We start from the raw sequence: 21,718 nt of genomic DNA, 5'->3' as shown, positions 1-21,718 counted from the left end.
CTGCAGCCTCCAACACCTGGGCTCAAGCAATCCTGCTGCCTGAGCCTCATGAGTAACTGAGACTACAGGCATATGCCACCATGCCTGGCTATTTTCTTTTCTTCTTTTTTTTTTTTTTTTTTTTTTTTTAAGTAGAGACAGTGTCTCACTGTGTTGCTCAGGTTTGTCTTGAACTCCTGGGCTCATGTTATCCTCCTGCCTTGGCCTTCCAAGGTGCTGGGATTACAGGCGTGAGCCACAGTGCCCAGCCAACTTTCGAGTACTTCTGTAGGAAGGCAGGAGACCCTTTTTCATAGTCCTTTCAAATGGAAGAGGTAGTAACTGGCTAAGGAGCAGAAAGAGGTAACAGTAATGAAGGCAGAGCTTGTGCTACAATTTGATTAAAGCTTCAACCTTATTTATCATCCACCAGATTAACTGTAAGAGGGCAAGTGGGGTACTGCAGTGCCCTGTGCTGCGTGGCCTTCTAGTGTTCTAGCTGCAGGCCCAGTGCACTGGCAACTGTCACACTGACCAGCATAGACCAATATAGAATCCTCTAGCTAGGCAGGCTCTGGAGACAGAGGCTGTGGCCTTTTAAACTTTGCATACCCATTGCCTGGACCTGGTACATAATTGGTGCTCAATAAGTATTTGTTCAATGAATGAACAAATCAAGATGTGGACTATATATATAAATGCTATAGGAATTTTAGAAGGGATATTATTGTGGACTTTCTCTAGACCTTGAACCTGAGATCGCTGTGCAATAAATTACTGGGTAGGAAACAACCTACAAAAACCACAACTTAGAGTAGAAGCTGCCAGCATTCCTTTGAGAAGATGGACATAGTGGGTCACCTTGGTTTATGAAAAGTTGCTCAAATGGTGTCTCTTAGTTAAGCAAATACAAGCAGACACCTATTGGTCTGGGAGAAAGATGTAATGGGGACTTATTTTCTTTTGTGGCTTAATAGCAACTGTTTCTCCCCTTGGTTTGCAGTGTGCAGAAGTTGGGTTGACTTGCATAAGAGGCTCAGGATTTTTCTGGGTAGGAAAGTACAGGAGCACAGGCTCCTTTTATGGAGTTTGGAAGTGAGAGGAACGTCACGAGTGTATCCTGGGGTAGCCAGGACCTCAGAATGATTGGCAGAAAATTACTCTAATGTGTTCAGAGTGGGAGTTACTGTGGGGGAAAAGGGTGTCTGGCTTTGTGACTTGGGCTTATCACAAACCCTAATGATGTTTGTGGGAGCCACCAGCATCAAGCTCTGGGCACATGACACAGCACATAGGTGTGATTAGAGGAGCTGAAACCTGCAAACTGGGTCAGGATCTGGGCCAAGGACATAACCACAGGGCAGACAAATATCCTAAGCTAGCAAAGGCAGAGCTTCAACAGCATGAGGCAACAAGAAGCAATGACAGTAATGACCAGATTAGATTTTTAAGTTGTTATTTCATTTGACAAAAAGAAGTCCCTGGAATTCTTATATAATTTTGAGAGAACAGAAAGAGGGAAACATAGTTCTAACAGGAACATACAGGACCTTCAAAGCGTGAACTGAAAAACAAAGTGTGACTATGTTTGTATCCCAAGCTAGTGAAGTAGGTCACACCAATTACAGGTTGAGAAACAAAGGAACTTTGTCACACAGGAGGCACCAAATGAGCAGAGGGGTGGAGATGGAAATGAGTCTGCTGTGTGGTTTGTGGGGGACCCACAGTGAAAAGGGTCAAGTTGGCAGTGGTCAGATATGAGCTTGTGTGGGTAAATGAATGATATGGTTTGGCTGTGTCCCCACCCAAATCTCATCTTGAACTGTAGTTCCCATAATCCCAATGTGTCATAGGAGAGACCCAGTGGGAGGTAATTGGATCATGGGGGCAGTTACCCCCATGCTGTTCTTGTGATAGTGAGTGAGTTTTCATGAGATCTGATGGCTTTATAAGGGGTTCCCCCTTTTTGCTCTGCACTTCTCCTTGCCGCTGCCATGTGAAGAAGGACGTGTTTGTTTCCTTTTCTGTCATGACTGTAACTTTCCTGAGGCCCACCCCCTCCACAGCCTGGTAAAACTGTGAGTCAATTAAACTTCTTTTCTTTAAAAATTACCCAGTCTTGGGTATGTCTTTATAGAAGTGTGAGAACAGACTAATACAGTAAATTGGTACCAGGTAGTGGGATGCTACTGTAAAGATACCTGAAAATGTGAAAGTGACTTTGGAACTGTGTAACAGGCAGAGGCTGGAACAGTTTGGAGGGCTCAGAAGAAGACAGGAAAATATGGGAAAGTTTGGAACTTCCTAGAGACTTGAAGGGACTCAGAAGACAAGAAGATGTGATAAAGTTTGGAACTTCTTAGAGATTCATTGAATGGCTTTGACTAAAATGCTAATAGTGATATGGACACAAAACTCCAGGCTGAGGTGGTCTCAGATGGAGATGAGAAATTTGTTGGGAACTGGAGTAAAGGTCACTCTTGCTATGCAAAGAGACTGGTGGAATTTTGCTCCTGTCCTAAAGATCTTTGGGAACTTGAGAGAGATGACTTAGGGTTCTGGCAGAAGAAATTTCTAAGGAGCAAAGCATTCAAGAGGTGATAGAGCATAAAAGTGGAAAATTTGCAGCCCAATGATGCAGTAGAAAAGAAAAATCCCATTTTCTGGGGAGAAATTCAACCTGGCTATAGAAATTTTACATAAATAATGAGGAGCCAAATGTTAATCACCAAGACAATGGAGAAAATGTCTCTAGAGCATGTCAGAGATCCTCACAGCAGCCCCTCCCATCACAGGCCTGGAGGAAAAAATGGTTTCTTGGGCTGGGCCCAGGGCCTTGCTGCTTTGTGCAGTCTTGGGACTTGGTGCCCTGTCCCAGTGTGGCTAAAAGGGGCCAACATACAGCTGAGGCCATTGCTCCAGAGGGTGCAAACCCCAAGCCTTGGCATCTTCCACATTGTGTTGGGCCTGTGGGTGCACAGAAGTCAAGTATTGAGGTTTGGGAACCTCTGCCCAGATTTCAGAGGATGTATGGAAACACCTGAATGTCCAGGCAGAGGTGTGCTCCAGGGCTGGAGCCCTAATGGAGAACCTCTGCTAGGGCAGTGCAGGGGGGAAATGTGGAATCGGAGCACCCACACAGAGTCCCCACTGGGGCACTGCCTGTTGAAGCTGTGAGAAGAGGACCACTGTCCTCCAGACCCCAGAATGGTAGATCCACTAACAGCTTGCATCATGTGCCTGGAAAAGCTGCAGACACTCAATGCCAGCCATGAAAGCAGCCGGGAGGTGGGGCCATACCCTGCAAAGCCACAGGAGTGGAGCTGCCCAAGGCCATGGGAACTCGCCTCTTGCATCTCATGTGATCTGGATGTGAGACAGGGAGTCAAAGGAGATCATTTTGGAGCTTTAGGATTTGACGGCCCCATTGGATTTTGGATTTGCATGGGGCTTGTAGCCCATTCATTTTGGCCAATTTCTCCCATTTGGAATGGGTGTATTTACCCAATGCCTGTACCCCCATTGTATCTAGGAAGTAACTAACTTGCTTTTGATTTTGCAGACTCATAGGCAGAAGGGGTTTGCCTTGTTTCAGATGAGTCTTTGGACTTAGACTTTTGAGTTAATGCTGGAATGACTTAAGAATTTGTGGGACTGTTGGGAAGGCATAATTGTGTTTTGAAATGTGAGGATATGAGATTTGGGAGAGGCCAGGGAAGGAATGATATGGTTTGGCTATGTCCCCACTCAAATCTCATCTTGAACTGTAATTCCCATAATCCCGACATGTCGTGGGAGGGACCTGGTGGGAAGTAGTTGAATCATGGGGGCAGTTACCTCCATGCTGTTCTCATGATAGTGAGTGAGTTCTCATGAGAGTTGATGGTTTTATAAGGGATTTCCCCCCACTTTGCTCTGCACTTCTCCTTGTTGCAGTCATGTGGAGGAGGATGTGTTTGTTTCCTTTTCCATCATGATTGTAAGTTTCCTGAGGCCCACCCCCCACCCAACCCTGCAGAACTGTGGGTCAATTAAACCCCTTTCCTTTATAAATTACCCAGTCTCAGGTATGTCCTTATACCAGTGTGAGAATGGACTAATACAATGAAGTTAGATTATGGATGGGTTATGGTGGTGGCAGACCAGAAATGTGGGCATTATTCCCAGAGGCTATGGCTTTTGGAGCATGTAAGCCCAAGCAGTAATTCTTTTTTTTTTTTTTTGAGACAGAGTCTCGCTCTGTCCCCCAGGCTGGAGTGCAGTGGCGCGATCTCGCTCACTGCAAGCTCCGCCTCCTGGGTTCATGCCATTCTCCTGCCTCAGCCTCCTGAGTAGCTGGGACTACAGGCGCCCGCCACCGCGCCCAGCTAACTTTTTGTATTTTTAGTAGAGACGGGGTTTCACCGTCGTCTCGATCTCCTGAACTGTGTGATCCGCCCACCTTGGCCTCGCAAAGTGCTGTGATTACAGGCGTGAGCCACCGCACCCAGCCCAAGCAGTAATTTTGATGGTGCCTTGAAGAATGAGTGGCAGGGGTAGGGGTCTGGAGGCAGGGAGGCCAGCTGAAGGATTGGGTCCAGGGGATGGCTGCCTGATGCCTCGAGGGCATGGATTGAGTTTTCATCATCCCCAGTCCCCAGTGGAGTGTCTGATGCATAGTAAGTGCTCACGAAAGACTTGCTAAATTGAATTACAAGAATGCTGTCACCTAGTGGGAAGCAATCTCTAGGTGCGAAATGGAGCTCCTGGTTTCAGAAACTGGGATACCCGGATTCCAAGTTCTGGCATTTCTTGTCTATGTGATGTGCAACTTATTTCACCTTGTTGGAATTTCAGTTTCTTTAGGTATGAAGATCATTCAGCTATTCATTCACCAAGCACTTGTTGATCATAGCCAAGAACCACATATTGTGCTAAACTTGGGAGAATCAAAGAGGAACAATATGATATTCCTGTCTTCGAAGACTTTGTGATTTAGTTGGAGAGATGTATGTACAAGAAAATCATTTATGGCTGGGTGCGGTGGCTCAAGCCTGTAATCCCAGCACTTGGGAGGCCGAGAAGGGCGGATCACGAGGTCAGGAGATCGAGACCATCCTGGCTAACACGGTAAAACCCCGTCTCTACTAAAAAAGTACAAAAAAAATAGCTGGGCAAGGTGGCGGGCACTGTAGTCCCAGCTACTTGGGAGGCTGAGGCAGGAGAATGGCGTAAACCTGGGAGGTGGAGCTTGCAGTGAGCTGAGATCCGGCCACTGCACTCCAGCCTGGGCGACAGAGCCAGACTCTGTCTCAAAAAAGAAAAAAAAAGAAAGAAAATCATTTATTACTGCATAGAGTGTGTTTTCATTGAGGGATGCACAAAGTGCAATGGGATTGCAGAATGATCCCTAACGTGTATTCAGCACTTACCATGTGTTAGGAACTGTTCAAAGTTCATGCAGGTATTTAATCCTCATAATAACCAATGAGGTAGTTATTTCTATGATCTCTATTTTCTGGAAAGGAAACTGAGGCACAGAGCTTAAATAACTTTCCCATGTTTCTACATTTGATAGATGGGAAAGGGGCAACTAGCAGAGAGACTAGTACAAGTAAAAGTGCAAGAGTCTGAAATAACATTTTATTTGCTAGAACAGTACATGAGACTAGAAAAGAGTACGGAACCAAAGCATAATGGGCTTTGAATGCTATATTAGAAAATTTGGACTCTACCTAAGAAAGCTTTCCAGCATTTTCCAAAGTGTTTGGAGGAACTTAAGTTCTGAGAAACCTTAATATAGTTGTGTATTAGTCAGAGAAACAGACTACTGGCTCTGTTCTTCAGAGAACAGAAACAGAATCGATAAGTTATGTTTTTATGTACTAACTTGTCTACTCATCTTAAACAATTACAGGTTGAAAAAGTCCAAGATTTGCAGTCTGCAAGTTAGAGACCCAGGAGAGCCAATGTCCAGTTGCAGTCTGAGTCCAAAGGCCTGAGAACCATAAGAGCTGATGGTATAAGTTCCAGTCCAAAAGCCAGCAGGCTTGAAACCCAAGAAGAGCTGATGTTTCGGTACAAGACTGAAGGTTAGAAAAGATCATATCTCAGCTCCAGCAGTCAAGTGGGAAGAATCCCTTTGACTCAACCTTTTTGATCTATTCAGGCCTTTAATTGATTGGATGAGGCCCACCCACATTAGGGAGGGCAGTCTGCTTCACTCAGCCCACCACTTCAAACATCAACACTTCAAATATCAACCTCATCCAGAAATACTCTCACAGACACACCCAGAATAACATTTGACCAAATGTCTGGGCACCCTGTGGCCCAGTCAGGTTGGCACATAAAATTAACTACCACAAGGTGTTAGGTGTAAAAAGGTGTCTACAGTTGCAGTGAACAATGCTGGCTGCTTACCATTCTCCTCTTTGCCTTCTTAACGGAGCTCTAGTTTTGTTCAGGAATCTGTTCCTCCTCCATGCAGCTTTATAGTTAGGGAAGCTGGCCCACCTCCAGCTTGAGAGGGATTGGTCAAAGGAAAAATTTCATTTGTTTTTTTGCTCAGTGATTGGTTCAGGAGTGGATGTGTGACCAGATTCTGGCCAATGAGACTTGAGTATATACCAGGGAGATTGTGGGGAACTTCTCTCCTAAGAGAGGCCACGTGAAGAAATGATCCTTCTTTTTCCTCTGTCAGGCCTGAGTGTGATGCTGTAACTGTCATCCTACTACTGGCCTGAAGATGAAGCTGACACTGAGGGTGCTAGAGTAGAAAAATGTGGACACAAATCTCCCAAGCTTGTCCTACGTCTCTGAACATCTGGTTTGTGAAGCGTGACAAACAGTTCTTATTGTTTATCCCAGTTTTGAGTCAGGGTTTCTGTCACTTGTAGCTATATCCTACATGATATGATCATAAAATAAGATTGGAGGCTTGGCTTAAGCAAAAATAATGAGGCTTTTAAGATTCCAGGGTTTCTCACTCAGTGCACAGCATTTAGTATGCAGGTGTGCTGTGCAAATATCCAAAGTTGGATATAACACACAGCATTTCCTAAACAGGTGTGACCCTGGAAACCTTTGTAGAGAAGAATCCACGGTACTGATGTCCCACAGAAATACTCCCATAGGCAATGGGAAGACTTGGGAATTCTCAAAGTAGGCGGACGGTAACATTACATGCTCAATAAAATTCCACCTTCTTCTCTCTAGCTGTGTGAAGTATCATGTCTCTGATGATCATAAAATGTAAGGGAACTCAGAAATACCTCCCCAGAAAAAGATTGCAAGCCCTTACTTACTAGACTAACTGATTTCTTAGTCCCCTTCCGGTTCTCAAATGCTGCAGGGCTTGCATAATTTGGTACCTTCATCTCCGAGCATTGAACAAAGTTTCCCTTCCTCTTCTTAGTCACTTGCCAACATCTGTGAATGAAGTCGGTGATATATATATATATATATTCAACCAGTTATTTTCTAGATTGAATGATTTAAAATAACCCACTAAATGAATCCCTGCTCAGTAGGTCTTTGACTTAAATGCCACTCAGGCTCTGAAACGCATTTTTTATTTCTCTGGCTTTTTATTTTTTTAAGTCAAACAGCCCTAGGGAAATGGCTTGAGGCTACAAAGGGCAGTTTTTAGAATGTTTTCTCTGCAGTTAGTGACAGGGTAGACAAATAGCATAAAATAGAAGACTATACTCCATTCCAGATGGGAAACATTGCTTCTGTTGTTTTTCTTGATTTATGTTAAATTCATCATGGTTTCAAACTGAAACCACTTTGGCCCCTAAAAGCAACAGGAAAAAAAAAAAAAAAAAAAAGGAAGAGAAAAAAAAAGTGACACATCTCTATGTTAAATAATTGGATCCTTTAGAGATATAAACTGCAAATCTGGGCAGGTCAATTATCCTTTCTCCTGCTCCATACAATGGGAGTACTGGTAATTATTTCCCAGGATGGCACCACGGTTGTGTGAACTAAGAGACTTAGCAAACAGTAGAGCTCTTGTGTGATGAGGCGGATACACGGCTGCTGTTTTCTGTCCTCATGTTGTACTGTGGTAAAGTCACCTTTGAGAACAACCTTGGCTCCAGAATGAGGGTGACTTATTGTGAACTGGAAGCCATGAAAGAAACACTTTCTCTATCACAGTCTCTCCTTTGTTAGAGGAAAAACCCCATTCCTATCCCCAAAGCCCAAACCTCAAAGATCTTCCTTAGATCTCCCTTTAATTCTTTAGAGTCCCATGCTGTTCAGCTTGGGTCTCACATTGACCCAGGGTTGCGCAACTCAGAAGTCCCTCAATTCTTTAACAGGTGACTGAGGCCAAACCAGTATGGGAGCTCCTTTGAAAAACCCAGCGAGGGCCAGGAAGGCCAGACAAGTGGACTTTCATTGCAGGGTAAGTATTGCATGTTTCTTCTGACCAGGTAATTATCGGTTATAGGACAAAGAGGAAGCCCGATTTATCAACAAAATGAAATTAAAAATTAACATGCTCCTGTTTGCTCGATTGTAATCTTTGAATCAGTCAATATCTACAGGCTGTGCCAGTAACCTGATTTCAGGGCAGCCACAGAGTCTGCTCAGAGACCAGCCCAGTTAAACAGTTAAGGCTGAGATCAGTTGGGGAAGACTGGAAATTAAATATGTTTAGGCAATGAATACTCACAAAGTGCTTGGGGATTTCTCGCTGGGGGCTGGTATTGGTGGTGCGGGTGTGCTGGGTTTGAGAGGACCCAGAGTCCCAGTCTTTCTGGATGATGTTTACTCCAGCTATCCATCCCAAGAAAGGCAGGGGCAGTAGGCAACCCATTTTTCTTTTCTCTTCTCTTCTCTTCCGTTTTCTCTTTCCCTGGCCTACCACGGCAGACAATATGGCAGGTGGAAGAGTGTGGGAGCTGGTCAGAATTAAGAGTGATGGACTTGTAAGAGATTGAGGTGCAACCAGTTAGAACCTGGGGATTTGTTGCCACTCCGTACCTTCATTTTTGGGGGCCGAAGTAGATATTTAGTTATAATAAGTTTATTGAAAATACATCTATGAGCATAGTTCCTAGCACATCATAGGTATTTAATAAATATTTGGGGAATGAAATAAAGATTGAATAATTGAATGAGGCTCACACAAGACTGGAAATCAGAGAACAGGAATATTAATTTACATTTAACTAATTATAAACAGTTGTTGATACCTATATGTATGTATCACTATCTCCTCTTTCTTGCCTTTGTTTACTTGTTTTCAACTCACTTTCACTCTGTGGATGTATATAGAGTGCTCCTCAACAGGCGTGGGACACAGGGGAGTAGGAGGGAGTGGCAGGATATAATTTTGTCTGCTGGGGGACATTTATCAATGTCTTAAAGTATTTTTGGCTTTCACAACTGGGGGAGTGCGACTGGCATTTGGTAGGCAGAGGCCAGATATACTGCCAATCATCTTACAACAGAGAATTATCTGGTTCCAAATGTCAACAGTGCAAGACTGGGAAACACTGACTAGTACAGGAGCATGTCACCAAACTGTTATGATGATTACTTATGGGGAGGCCTGTAGAATAGCGTTTTGGAAAACTTTACACTTATTAAGTTTAATCGTTTATACCTATTTGGGGGATTTTTAAAAATAACATGAGGGTATCACATTTGTAATCAGAATCAATGAGAGAGGCATTGAAATATTTACCGGACATTTATTATATCTCAGGTGTGACCTAGATCCTGGGGATACAGCAGTGAGTAAATAGTAGATGCTGCACTAAGGGACTCAGTTCAATAGGAAAGATCAGACAAGTACTCACTTAGCAAGACAGGAAGTGCCCAGGGCCTGCTGAAATAGTACTTTTTTTTTTTTTTTTAATTACGAAGAAAAAGTGCTTGGTGTTCCCAGGTGTAGTTACTGAGCAGCATGGTTCCAAAGGACAGCTAAAGCACTTCCTGCCTTAGAAGGAGGGGAGGCTTTGCCAGGCCTAGGAAACCCGCATCTGGATCTGGCCTCCAGGGTAGCCTCCTGTCTGCCTCTCTGGTCAGGCTCAGCTTCTCCAGTTCCCCTCGCCCTGAGGGTGCAGGGGGCAGGGTCCCACGGGAGCATCGGTGTAAGAGGGAGCTCCCAGCACTGAGGGAGAAGCAGGACTCACTGACCAAACCCTGTGTTTGTGCTGGAAGGGCCTTAGGAACATCACTGCAAACACGCTCATCTTATGGAAGAGGAAAGGAGGTTCAGAGAGGGAAAGGCTTGCCTGAGGTCACACAGTGAGTTAATGTTAGGGTGGGGCTGGCATGCAGGTTGCTGATGCCTCAGCTTGGGGGTCTGCTGCTGTTCTAGGACACCCCTTGCTTCTTAGTGGGCTGACCAATTTCCTGCCTTCCCTTCCTTACCACAACAGCCTCCAAGCATGTCTGCCTGGCCCCGAGCTTGGTCTGTGTTCCCAGGTGATAGTGTTTACCCCGAGGGTCTGAGTGGGGGGTGGGGATATGACAAGAGCAGCCCACTCAGAAGCACAGCCTGGGCCAAGTGCACTATCTTAACCCTCCTGTGGGAGTCAAGCCAGTGTGGTCTGGAAGGCGGGGTGTGAGGGGTAACCACACGGCAGTAACCTCAAGTTTTGCAGGTTAGGGCTGGGGCGGAGGCAGTGCCAGTATCAATAGCCTTGGGGATGATGTGGTGTGGGATGAGGTGGGGTGTGTGCACATGTATACAATGTGTCTTTGTTAGCATAAGTAGATGTGCTTATGTGCTTGGCTATTAGGAAGAGTTAGACCCATATGTACCGAGCTGAAGGAGTGCCCCAGATATAGTGTTAAAGATGCAAATTGCTGAAAAACAAATTTAGTAATAATCCTATTTTTAGATCTAACATTTTTTGATGAATGTTTATGTATGTTTGCATCAGTACAGAGAAAGATACAGAAAGATATGCTGCAAACTGCTAACACTGATTATGTTAAGACAGGGCCCCCAACCCCTGGACCGTGGACCAGTACTGGTCCTGGCCTGTTAGAAACTGGACCACACAGCAGGAGGTGAGCAGCGGGCCAGTGAGCATTTCTGCCTGAGCCCCGCCTCCTGTCCGATCAGCAGCAGCATTAGATTCTCACAGGAGTGTGAACCCTATTGTGAACTGTGCATGCAGCTGAATAAAAAAGAAAGTGTGTAATTATGTGTGCACATGACTATGTTGATGTGTGTACACACATCCATACGTGACTTTGTGTTTATGTGTGTTGCATATTTGTATGTACGGGGAAGGGAGTCTCAAAAGAGAGCAGAACTTTTGGCACAAATTCCAGACAGTGGTCACATCATCCAACCTTTGCGCTTTGGAAAGAAACCTCAAGGGTGTACACCTACTTGAAAGTTTTGACATAAAGATCACCTGCCTTGCAGGTGTGGGCTGCTCTGGGGCTCCTGGCTTAACCAAATGGCCTTGGATAAATTACAAGTGAGAGAGGCTGCTTCCTTGCAGCCAAGACCAGTGGTGGTTTAGAGCCTTCTCCAGGAAAATCTGCAGCCCCTTGCACAGTGTTCGTGCAGTGCTTCCAGTGTGCAGAGCGCTGTGTGCAGTAGGAAATGGTTCTTCTGGGAGGCCAGCTGCACAAAGGATGGGGCTTGGAAATCTCAGCCTGGGCCAGGCGCAGTGGCTCACACCTGTAATCCCAGCACTTTGGGCAGCTGAGGCGGGCAGATCATGAGGCCAGGAGTTTGAGACCAGCCTGGCCAATATAGTGAAACCCCGTTTCTACTAAAAATACAGAAAATTAGCTGGGCGTGGTGGCGGGCGCCTGTAATCCCAGCTACTTGGGAGGCTGAGGCACAAGAATCACTTGAACCCGGGAGGTGGAGGTTGCGGTGAGCTGAGATTGTGCCGTCGCACTCCAGCCCGGGCGACAGTTCAAGACTCTGTCTCAAAAACAAACAAACAAAAAAAAGAAATCTCAGCCTGTGCTGGTCAGTTACATTCTACAGGCAGAACCAGTTTCCTCCCCCTGCCCCATTATTCCTGATATCTAGATTTTTTTCAGGTACCAGGATTTATTAATTTACTTGACCATGGCTCAGCCAACTGGTTAAGGCTGGTTTCTGTGCTGATCTAGGCTTTCTAATTCCCATTTACAGCTGCAAGAACCCATTGAGACCAATGTGGGGGGCGGTTAGAATGACTTTTTCCCAATGTCACGTGAGTTCCTGTGTGTGTGGATGTGTGTGCACCCACATGTGAGAAGAGACAGCCCTGCTCCCTTGAGGAGACACAGGAGGGCGGACAGAGGGTTGTGCGCCCTGTACCTGGCCACAGGCCTGAGCATACATGCTCGCTTAGCAATAGAAGTTGATTGTGCTAGCTGGCTGATGCTCTTCCTGCCCTAAATGTCGCTTCGCCCCCTCTCTCCACAAGCTGGTTAGCAGCAGCTTGGGGGTTTGGAGGGCAAGAGGAGGTCCCTATGTGCTCTGAACCCTTCTTTTTGGACAGGTTTCTGGGGACGCAGCAGGAGCCAGGCTGGTGGGAGCAGCAGGCCGAAGTGTTTTAGAATCTTCCAGAACCCAGCAAAGGGGTGGATCTGTCCTCCAAGCATTGGGGTGGGGTTGGAGGGGCAGTGGGAAGAAACTGTGGCTGCTTTTCCTGCAGAAGCCAGAAAGTTCGAATAGGAGGAGGAGGGGTAGAAGGAGAGAGGGAAAGAGAAAGGGGTGGGTCAGGGGCTGGGGAAGGAGAAGGAAGAATGGGGAGGAGAAACAAATACTCCTTCATGGTGATTTCCAAAAGGCCTGGGAGGGACCTTGCCAAGCCACTTCCTAACCATCTTGGGGTGTCAGTGTGAGGCTTAATGGGAATGAGGAGCATGTGTATATGTCCTCAGCCTGCACAAGGGGAAATTCTGGTCTCCTAGGAAGAAAGCCCTAGAGCCAAGCCTCTTGGCCTCTGTGTCCACTCTCTGCATTTACTCTTGGAGCTCCACTCTTCTACCTTCGTTTATGTTTCCCCAATCTGTCCATCTTTGTTCTCGCTGACTCTCCTCTCCCGCCTCCAACCACTTTGAAACTCAGGCTTCTGTTTCAGGGGTGGGGGCCCCTAGAGATTCTCCTTGTCTCTAGCTCTCCCTGCCCACCTCAGCAGGACCAAGGCCACACTACTGCCCAAGAGCCTGCGTCAGCTGCCAGTAGATGGCAGGCCTCATCAAATTCAAACTCCTCACTCTGCCCTTCATCTGTTCTCAAGATCTTCTCTCCCTGGTCTTGTCCTATTCTCTGACCAGGCTTCCCTCTGGGTCTCCCTGAACATTCAGAGTTCATCTCTGCCTCTCTGCCTTGCTTTGCCGCCCAGGTCAGTTCCCACTCCCCAGCATTAGTCTAAAGTCAACTCATCTTCAAGTCCTGTCCCCAGGAAACCTCCCTGGTCACTTCAGCCTGACTACATCATTCCTTAGTTCCCACTGCATGTTCAGTTCAGAGCACCCACAGTTTTGCTTCTCATTGTTTTTGGTCTAGCTATATGTAGGCTCTATAAGGGCATGAACCGTGACTTTCACTTTCTTCCATCTCTGTCTCAGCCCTAGAACCCAGAAATGTGATTACTGATTGATAAAAAATGGGCAAATTGTAGTCAAAGAGATTCAGGGTAGGGAAAGGCCAGATATTCCCCCAAGGTCTTTTTGAGCAAAATGGCATTCTCTGGGGCTATTTTACATGTTTGGCCATGCTGTGTTTTGCCAATACTATGGCAAACACTTGGGTGTTCAGTTGCATGGAGCCATTTGCATTTTCCCTTTCCACATACAGGCAGATGATTATTCAGGATGGGAAAACATCAGCATGGAAATGGATTTGGGGCTCAGCTCTCCTGCTCATTTTCTGATGTAAGAACAAATCACTTGAGGCTGGGCACCATGGCTCATACCTGTAATCCCAGCACTTTGGGAGGCAAAAGCAGGTAGATCACTGAGGTCAGGAGTTTGAGACCAGCGTGGGCAACATGGTGAAACCCCTTCTCTACTAAAAATACAAAAATTAACTGGGTGTGGTGGTGTGTGCCTGTAGTCCCAGCAACTTGGGAGGCTGTGGTGGGAGGATGGGAGAATCACTTGAACCTGGTAGGCGGAGGTTGCAGTGCACTGAGATTTCACCACTGCACTCCAGCCTAGGTGACAACAGAGTGAGACTTTGTCTTAAAATGAGACAAACAAACATAAAGAACCAATCACTAAATTGATCAGGACTCCCTCCTCTCAAGACAATCCACTGAGCCTCCAGTATTTACAAGCATGGGAGCATTCACCCTTCTTCAGAGGGCAAGCTTGCCTGCCAGGGGGCATCATGCTGGCCATCCTGCCACTGGCATTTGGAATTGTCCCCGTACTTTCTCTCCATGGTATTATGGTCTCTTTTCCCACAGAATAAGGGGTCAAGGAGGGTAGATTTGAATGAGATTATCAGTAAAATGTCTTACCATTTAGATTTCTGTTCCAATTGTAATAAGCATCTTTATCACAATGAGTCAGAGAATCTGGTTGCAAGTGACAAAACCCCTACAGATGTCTTTAGGTGTCCTCATTCTTCTGGTAAGTACATCTTTCAGTGAAATACCAATTTGTGTGGCAGACACTGTGTCACTTCCCACAGCCATACCACTCTTCCTCTCCACTGACAGAACCCCAAGGTGACCAGTCCCCAGAAAATGAATCATTCTTGGTCTAAGACCATTGTGACTATCTGTGTCAGGGTCCCCGAGATCACCCCCAGGCCAGTGATTTGCTAGGAAGACTCACAGGATTCAGCATATAGTCACACTCATGGCTAAGATGTATTACAATAAACTGATACACTCAAAGCAAAATCAGCAAAGGGGAAAGGTGCATGGAGCAAGGACTACAGGAAATCAGACACAAGCTTCTAAGAGTTCTCTCCTATTGGAGTCATGCAGGCCATGCTTCATTTCTTCAGGGAGTTGTCAGTACATGTGAAATGTTGTCTCTCAGTGAAGCTCATTAGAGACACAGTGCCCAGGGTTTCTAATGGGGGCTGGTCACGCAGGCACCCTTTGCCTAGTATATACTAACATTCCAGACCTCCAGAAAAAACAAGCAGGTGTTCAGCACATACCATATTGTTTGCACACACAGTTTCAGCACAGTGAACCATGCTTATCAGTTCGGACAATGGTTGGACCCCTCCAAAAATCCAAGTTCCCAGATGCCAACCAAGGGCCAACCTTGTAAGCAGGCCTTCCTCAGAATAGCTGTCTTAGGCCTATTATGTTAATTCTTTTCTGCATATAATCAATGCTTTTTTTTTTTTTTTTTTTTTTTTTTTTGAGACAGAGTCTTGCTCTGTCACCCAGCCTGGAGTTCAGTGACATGATCTTGGCTCACTGCAACTTCCACCTCCTGGGTTCAACCGATTCTTGTGCTTCAGCCTCCTAAGTAGCTGGGATTACAGGTGTGCGCCACCATGCCTGTCTCATTTTTGTATTTTTTGTAGAGATGGGGTTTCGCCATGTAGGCCAGGCTGGTCTTGAGCTCCTGGCCTCAAGTGATTCACCCACCTTGGCCTCCCAAAGTCCTGGGATTACAGGTGTAATCCCAGCACCCGGCGTGCATACAATCAATTTTATGTCTGACACTTGCTTACTCAGCCTCCCTTGCAGCTATGAGTGGCCGCATGACTCAACCGTAGCCAATAAATTCTAAGGGGAAAGTGTTGTGATAATATCTGGAATCCTGGCTGCCATCTTATGACAAGTGCAAGGACAAAACCTCAATATATCAAAGGCAGCATATGGGAAGGTGAAAAGAAATGAGGTCTTTGATAATATCTTTAAGTCAATGCACCATTCCAGGGACAGAATATCGCCACACTTTTTTGTTGTTGTTATGTGAGATAATTAAATGTATTTATTGCTTGAGTAATTTTGAGTGGGGTTAAGTTGAATGCAGGTCAGGTGCACTCCTGACATGATGTGTTCCTCTCTGTTATGGGCTGCCTTGTGGCCCCTTCCCCCAGAATTGGTATGTTGAAGCCGTAACTTCCAGTATCTCTGAATGTGACTGTATTTGGAGATCGGGCCTTTAAAGTGGTAATTAAGTTAAAATGAGGCTTTTGGGGTAGGGCTCTACTCCAATCTGACTAATGCCCTTATAAGGAAAGAAAATTGGGACCCACACATGTGCATTCTCAGAGCAAAGACCCTGTGAGGGCACAGCAAGAAGGAGGCCATCTACAAGCCAAGGCAAGAGACTCATTAAAAACCAAACCTGCCAACACCTTCATCTTAGACTTCTCACCTCCAGAACTGTAAGAAAATCAACTTCTGTTGTTTAAGACACCCAGTTTGTGGCATTTTATTTTATCAGTTCTAGCAACCTAATGTGCTCTCCATGTGTAGATACGGAAAGGGCAAACATAGCAAATTATAACTGACAAAAGTGGAAACATTAGATGAAATGGTCAGATCTGGTGGTCACATATGACACCCAGGCAAGAAAAGGATCCAAGCTGGGGAGCCAAGAGAATGGACTGGCCAAATGCCCCCAGAGGAGAGCTGGCTGCACCCACTCAATCTCTCATCTTCCAGAGGCTAAAGCTTCTACACAACTGTACTAATTATGATGAGATAGTAAAGAGACAGCAGGTTCAGGGGTGTCCAGTCTTTCGGTTGCCCTGAGTCACATTGGAAAAGAAGAATTGTCTTGGGCCACACATAAAATGCACTAACTAATGATAGCTGATGAACTAAAAAAATATATTGCCAAAAAGATCTCATAATGTTTTCAGAAAGTTTACATTCAAAGCCATCCCGGGCCGCATGCAGCCTGTAGGCTGTGGACTGGACAAGCTTGAGGTAAATGGTAAATGGAGATAGGATATCTGGTGACCATAGTTAATACACAAAAGAGAGGAGGGGGAGGCCCTAGTGAAGGGACAAAGGCAGAGAGAAGAAAAAGTCTGTATTCCTGGAAATGTTGATAAACCAGATTCCTCTTTGTGTCATTGGGGCTTGGACAAGCCACGGCAGGTTATGGGCTTTCTGTGGAGGCATGGTTGTAAGGCGAGAATCAAGGGAAAGCAGTTACTGCTGTGTGGCTTCTGACTCATTACTAGGGAAGATGGCCAATTTCATGTGGGCTGCCTTGGATATGTCCTTCTGGTCAGACCTGAGTTGGTCCTACTAATTTGGGGCTTTTTGAAGGACACTATGTGGTCCCACATATTGGCTAAGGTGTGAGTGAGGCAGAGTAGCCACAAAACCAACTCAGATTAATTGAAGCAAAAAAGAGGAATTTATTGTCTTATGTAACTAGCAAGTTACTGGATCAAGGGGCTCATCCAGGTTGGTTTTCTTCCTCTGCCTCTCTGCTTGTCTTGCCTCTCTATGGCTTCATTCCTTTGACTGGCTCTGCCTCCATGACTGTAAAGAAAGCTGCTGGTACTCCTGCCAAAAGTGTGTAAATGGAATCTAACCATGAGGAAGAACCAACAAACCTACACCAAGAAACATTTTACAGAACAACTGGCCTTTCTTTTTAAAAAAATGTCAATGTCGTAAAAGAAAGGCTAAAGTGCTCTTCAAATTAAATAAGACTAAAGAGATAGGAAAACTGAGTGCAATATGCCATCGTGGATCCTGGATGAGATAGATGGGGAAAAATTCATTATAGCAGACATTATTAAGACCATTAGTAGAACTTTAAAATGTACTGTATATTAGATAAGAAAATTGTTTCGATGTCAAATTTCCTGAATTTGGTCATTGTATTGTGATTATGTAAAAGAGTATTCTTGTTCCTAAGACGTAAATGCAAAGTATTTAAGGATAAAGGATCATGATGTCTACAATGTGCTCTCAAATAGCTCAATCATGACAACAAAAATCCTGTACTACATAATGTAATAAGGTAAAATGAACAGAGAAGGTGAGACAGAGAAAGTGATTGATAAAGCAAATATAGCCAAATGTTAATCTAGGTGAAGGGCATACTAACATCATTCTATGATTATTGCTACTTTTTCATGGTTGAATATTTATTTATTTATTTTTTGAGATGGAATCTCACTCTGTCTCCCAGACTGGAGTGCAGTGGCCTGATCTCAACTCACTGCAACTTCTGCCTCCTCGGTTCAAGTAATTCTCCTGCCTCAGCCTCCCGAATAGCTGGGATTACAGGCACCACCACCATGCCCACCTAATTTTTGTATTTTTTTTTTTTTCTTTTTAGTAGAGGCAGGGTTTCACCATGTTGGCCAGGCTGGTCTCAAACTCCTGACCTCTAGTGATCCGTCTGCCTCAGCCTCCCAAAGTGCTGGGATTACAGGCACGAGCCACTGTGCCTGGACTTCATGGTTGAATTATTTTAAATTTAAATTTATTTTAAAAAGGTGTTGATGGCAGACCTCTGTCTCTTACCATCCATGTATCAATCTCAGCGAAGAGTCTAATTGGTTAGCCTGGAACATGTGGTATTTCTTTTTTTTTTTTTGAGACAGAGTCTTGCTCTGTCACCCAGGCTGGAGTGCAGTGGCACCATCTTGGCTCACTGCAAGCTCCGCCTTCTGGGTTCACGTCATTCTCCTGCCTCAGCCTCCCAAGTAGCTGGGACTACAGGCGCCCACCGCCACGCCCGGCTAATTTTTTACATTTTTAGCAGAGATGGGGTTTTACCATGTTAGCCAGGTTGGTCTCGATCTCCTGACCTCGTGATCCGCCCGCCTCGGCCTCCCAAAGTGCTGAGATTACAGGCGTGAGCCACCGTGCCCAGCCATGTGGTCTTTCATCAAGAGGCAGGGTTAGACACTGTGACTGACAGCCTGGGCTCACCAGGTATCATATGAATTGGAGAGGAACTCCCCAAAGAATCACAACCTCTCTAAGTCTTTTCTGTTATAGCTCCTAGTCTCCCAGATCCTCCTCTGCTGGTCACCCAATGCCCACATGCCACCTGGCTCCGTCTTCCCAAGCCATCCCTTCCTTCAAAATGGCACCAGACAAAGACAGATTTTTCTCAACAAATAGCTCCACATTTGAGCCTTTTTATGATTCCTTTCTCCCCTCAACATTCTCATCTGGACCCAAATTCCTCTTGGTCCTACTTTCTTTTAGCTCATTGATAAAGGAATCTGTGTTCATGTGAAAAGTGTTACCAAGAGTTACCTTTGTGCTCTTACCTTGAGTTTACAGATCCATATTTTAACTGGTCTTTAATCCAGGGAAGAGAAGTCAATGGCAAGAGTTTCACACACAGAAGCAGTCCAAGGAGATGAATGATTTGGGGCAGGTGGGCTTCTGGCTTCTTTTGCATCTTTCTGTGTTGGTGGCTTTTTCCTTTATCTCAGGCCAGAGTTTCTGACAGGGAGGCCGACCGCTGTCCCTCTTGGTTGGAGAAAGCCAGAGTAGCCAAAAGGAACTAGGCCAGAGTCACTTCATTTCCTATCAAGCAATTTTGACAACTGATTTGTTCCCAACCAGTAAAGCAGAGTTAGCAATGAGGTTGCTGGGACTCAGTCAGTGTGGTCTTGGCATGGCTACCTCTGCATTCAGCCTTTTGAAAACAAGGCAAGATTTAGGGAGTCCGTTTGCTGAGGGTGAAACTCGTAAGGCTAAATGAAGAAAATTCATTTATTGTATATTAATCCATTTATTTATGAAAGATTGAATTGCATAGTTTTTAAGGTAGGCCCACATGTACATTCTTGAAGGTTATTCTGTGTGTTCTGCACAACACCAGGGTGCTGTTCACAAGGATTATACAGAGCTGCCCTAAGTGAGGGGTACTTGCTCTGAGATTGCGTTTCCTGGTTTACAATTCGTCTCCACCACCTCCAACTGTGTAGCTGTAGGCTAGATTCTTCCCTGAGCCTGTTACCCTCAGGGAAGTGAGGATGATCCCTGCCTCAGAGGGTTGGTATGAGGATTAAGTGAGTGAATGCATTCCAAGTACTCTGGAACACATTCAATAGCATTATGATTACCCATTACATTAAATTAAAGGGTTGGTAGAATACTCTTGGGAAGCCATCTGGGTGTAGGGCCTTTGTATGTGTGTGTGAGAGAATGGGTGGGTAGGTTTTTCCCGGACATTTAAAGTCAAATCCCAGACAGCATCTTCTTTCACTCATAATATATGCAATATATGCATGTATATTGCAAATATTTCAATATATGCCTGTAATAGAAAAGAAAAAAAGCAAAACCCACCAATAAAGAATGCCATTATTATTATATATAATTAATAATTCCTAAATACCACTAATATCAAGTCCTTATTCAAATTTCCCTGTCTGTCTCCATTTTTTGTATCCAAAACGTGTTTATTGGGATTGTTTCCCACTCTCGTTGATGCAGGTGCCTTCAGTGCTGCTGTCAGAGGAGCATCCTTCTGTGAGCCTTGGTTTTCCTTCTGCAAACTGGCTAAGAGCTGCAGAGCACTCGACACCCAGAACCACAGTGTGTGCGTGGCTGAAGGCCGAGGCGACTGTGTCGCATCCTGGGCATTTTACATCTATGCTGTAGGGATTGGGGCTTTACCCTGGGCGCTTCTTAGGTTCCTTCTTCTCTACCTGAGAGGGATGAAGGTGATCTTTTTCAAGAGGCTTATTCTCGTGGAGACATCATAGCTTGAAAGCTCAGTTACTTTTTTTTTTCATTATTATACTTTAAGTTCTAGGGTACATGTACACAACATGCAGGTTTGTTACATATGTATACATGTGCCATGTTGGTGTGCTGCACCCATCAACTTGTCAACACCCATCAACTCGTCATTTACATCAGGTATAACTCCCAATGCAATCCCTCCCCCCTCCCCCCTCCCCATAATAGGCCCCAGTGTGTGATGTTCCCCTTCCCGAGTCCAAGTGATCTCATTGATCAATTCCCACCTATGAGTGAGAACATGCGGTGTTTGGTTTTCTGTTCTTGTGATAGTTTGCTGAGAATTCTGGTTTCCAGCTGCATCCATGTCCCTACAAAGGACACAAACTCATCTTTTTTATGGCTGCATAGTATTCCATGGTGATATGTGCCATATTGTCTTAATCCAGTCTGTCACTGATGGACATTTGGGTTGATTCCAAGTCTTTGCTATTGTGAATAGTGCTGCAATAAACATAAGTGTGCATGTGTCTTTATAGCAGCATGATTTATAATCCTTTGGGTATATACCCAGTAATGTGATGGCTGGGTCATATGGTATTTCTAGTTCTAGATCCTTGAGGAATAGCCATACTATTTTCCATAATGGTTGAACTAGTTTACAATCCCACCAACAGTGTAAAAGTGTTCCTATTTCTCCACATCCTCTCCAGCACCTGTTGTTTCCTGACTTTTTAATGATTGCCATTCTAACTGGTGTGAGATAGTATCTCATTGTGGTTTTGATTTGCATTTCTCTGATGGCCAGTGATGATGAGCATTTTTTCATGTGTCTGTTGGCTGCATAAATATCTTCTTTTGAGAAATGTCTGTTCATATCCTTTGCCCACTTTTCTATGGGGTTGTTTGTTTTTTTCTTGTAAATTTGTTTGAGTTCTTTGTAGGTTCTGGATATTAGCCCTTTGTCAGATGAGTAGATTGCAGAAATTTTCTCCCATTCTGTAGGTTGCCTGTTCGCTCTGATGGTAGTTTCTTTTGCTGTGCAGAAGCTCCTTAGTTTAATTAGATCCCATTAGTTTTCAAATCAGAATCAAAATCAAGTCCACACGTTGTATCTATTTTGTATTTTTTCCCTATTCACTTTCAATCGATGATTATCTCCTTTTCTC

General features: G+C 44.9%; 1 long non-coding RNA gene across 1 annotated transcript; it reads left to right on the top strand.

Moving 5' to 3' along the window:
• The first annotated feature begins 4,190 nt into the window (after nt 1–4,190).
• Nucleotides 4,191–21,080, top strand: LOC102123482 (uncharacterized). Its single transcript, XR_010578025.2, has 4 exons — nt 4,191–5,088; nt 5,876–6,050; nt 8,286–8,371; nt 20,301–21,080. It is a non-coding gene; the product is annotated as an uncharacterized lncRNA (long non-coding RNA).
• The last annotated feature ends 638 nt before the right edge of the window (nt 21,081–21,718 follow it).

Source organism: Macaca fascicularis, chromosome 9, assembly GCF_037993035.2.
Source record: "Macaca fascicularis isolate 582-1 chromosome 9, T2T-MFA8v1.1".
NCBI classification, from domain to species: Eukaryota; Metazoa; Chordata; class Mammalia; order Primates; family Cercopithecidae; genus Macaca; species Macaca fascicularis.
This window is presented reverse-complemented; position numbering and strand designations above follow the sequence as displayed.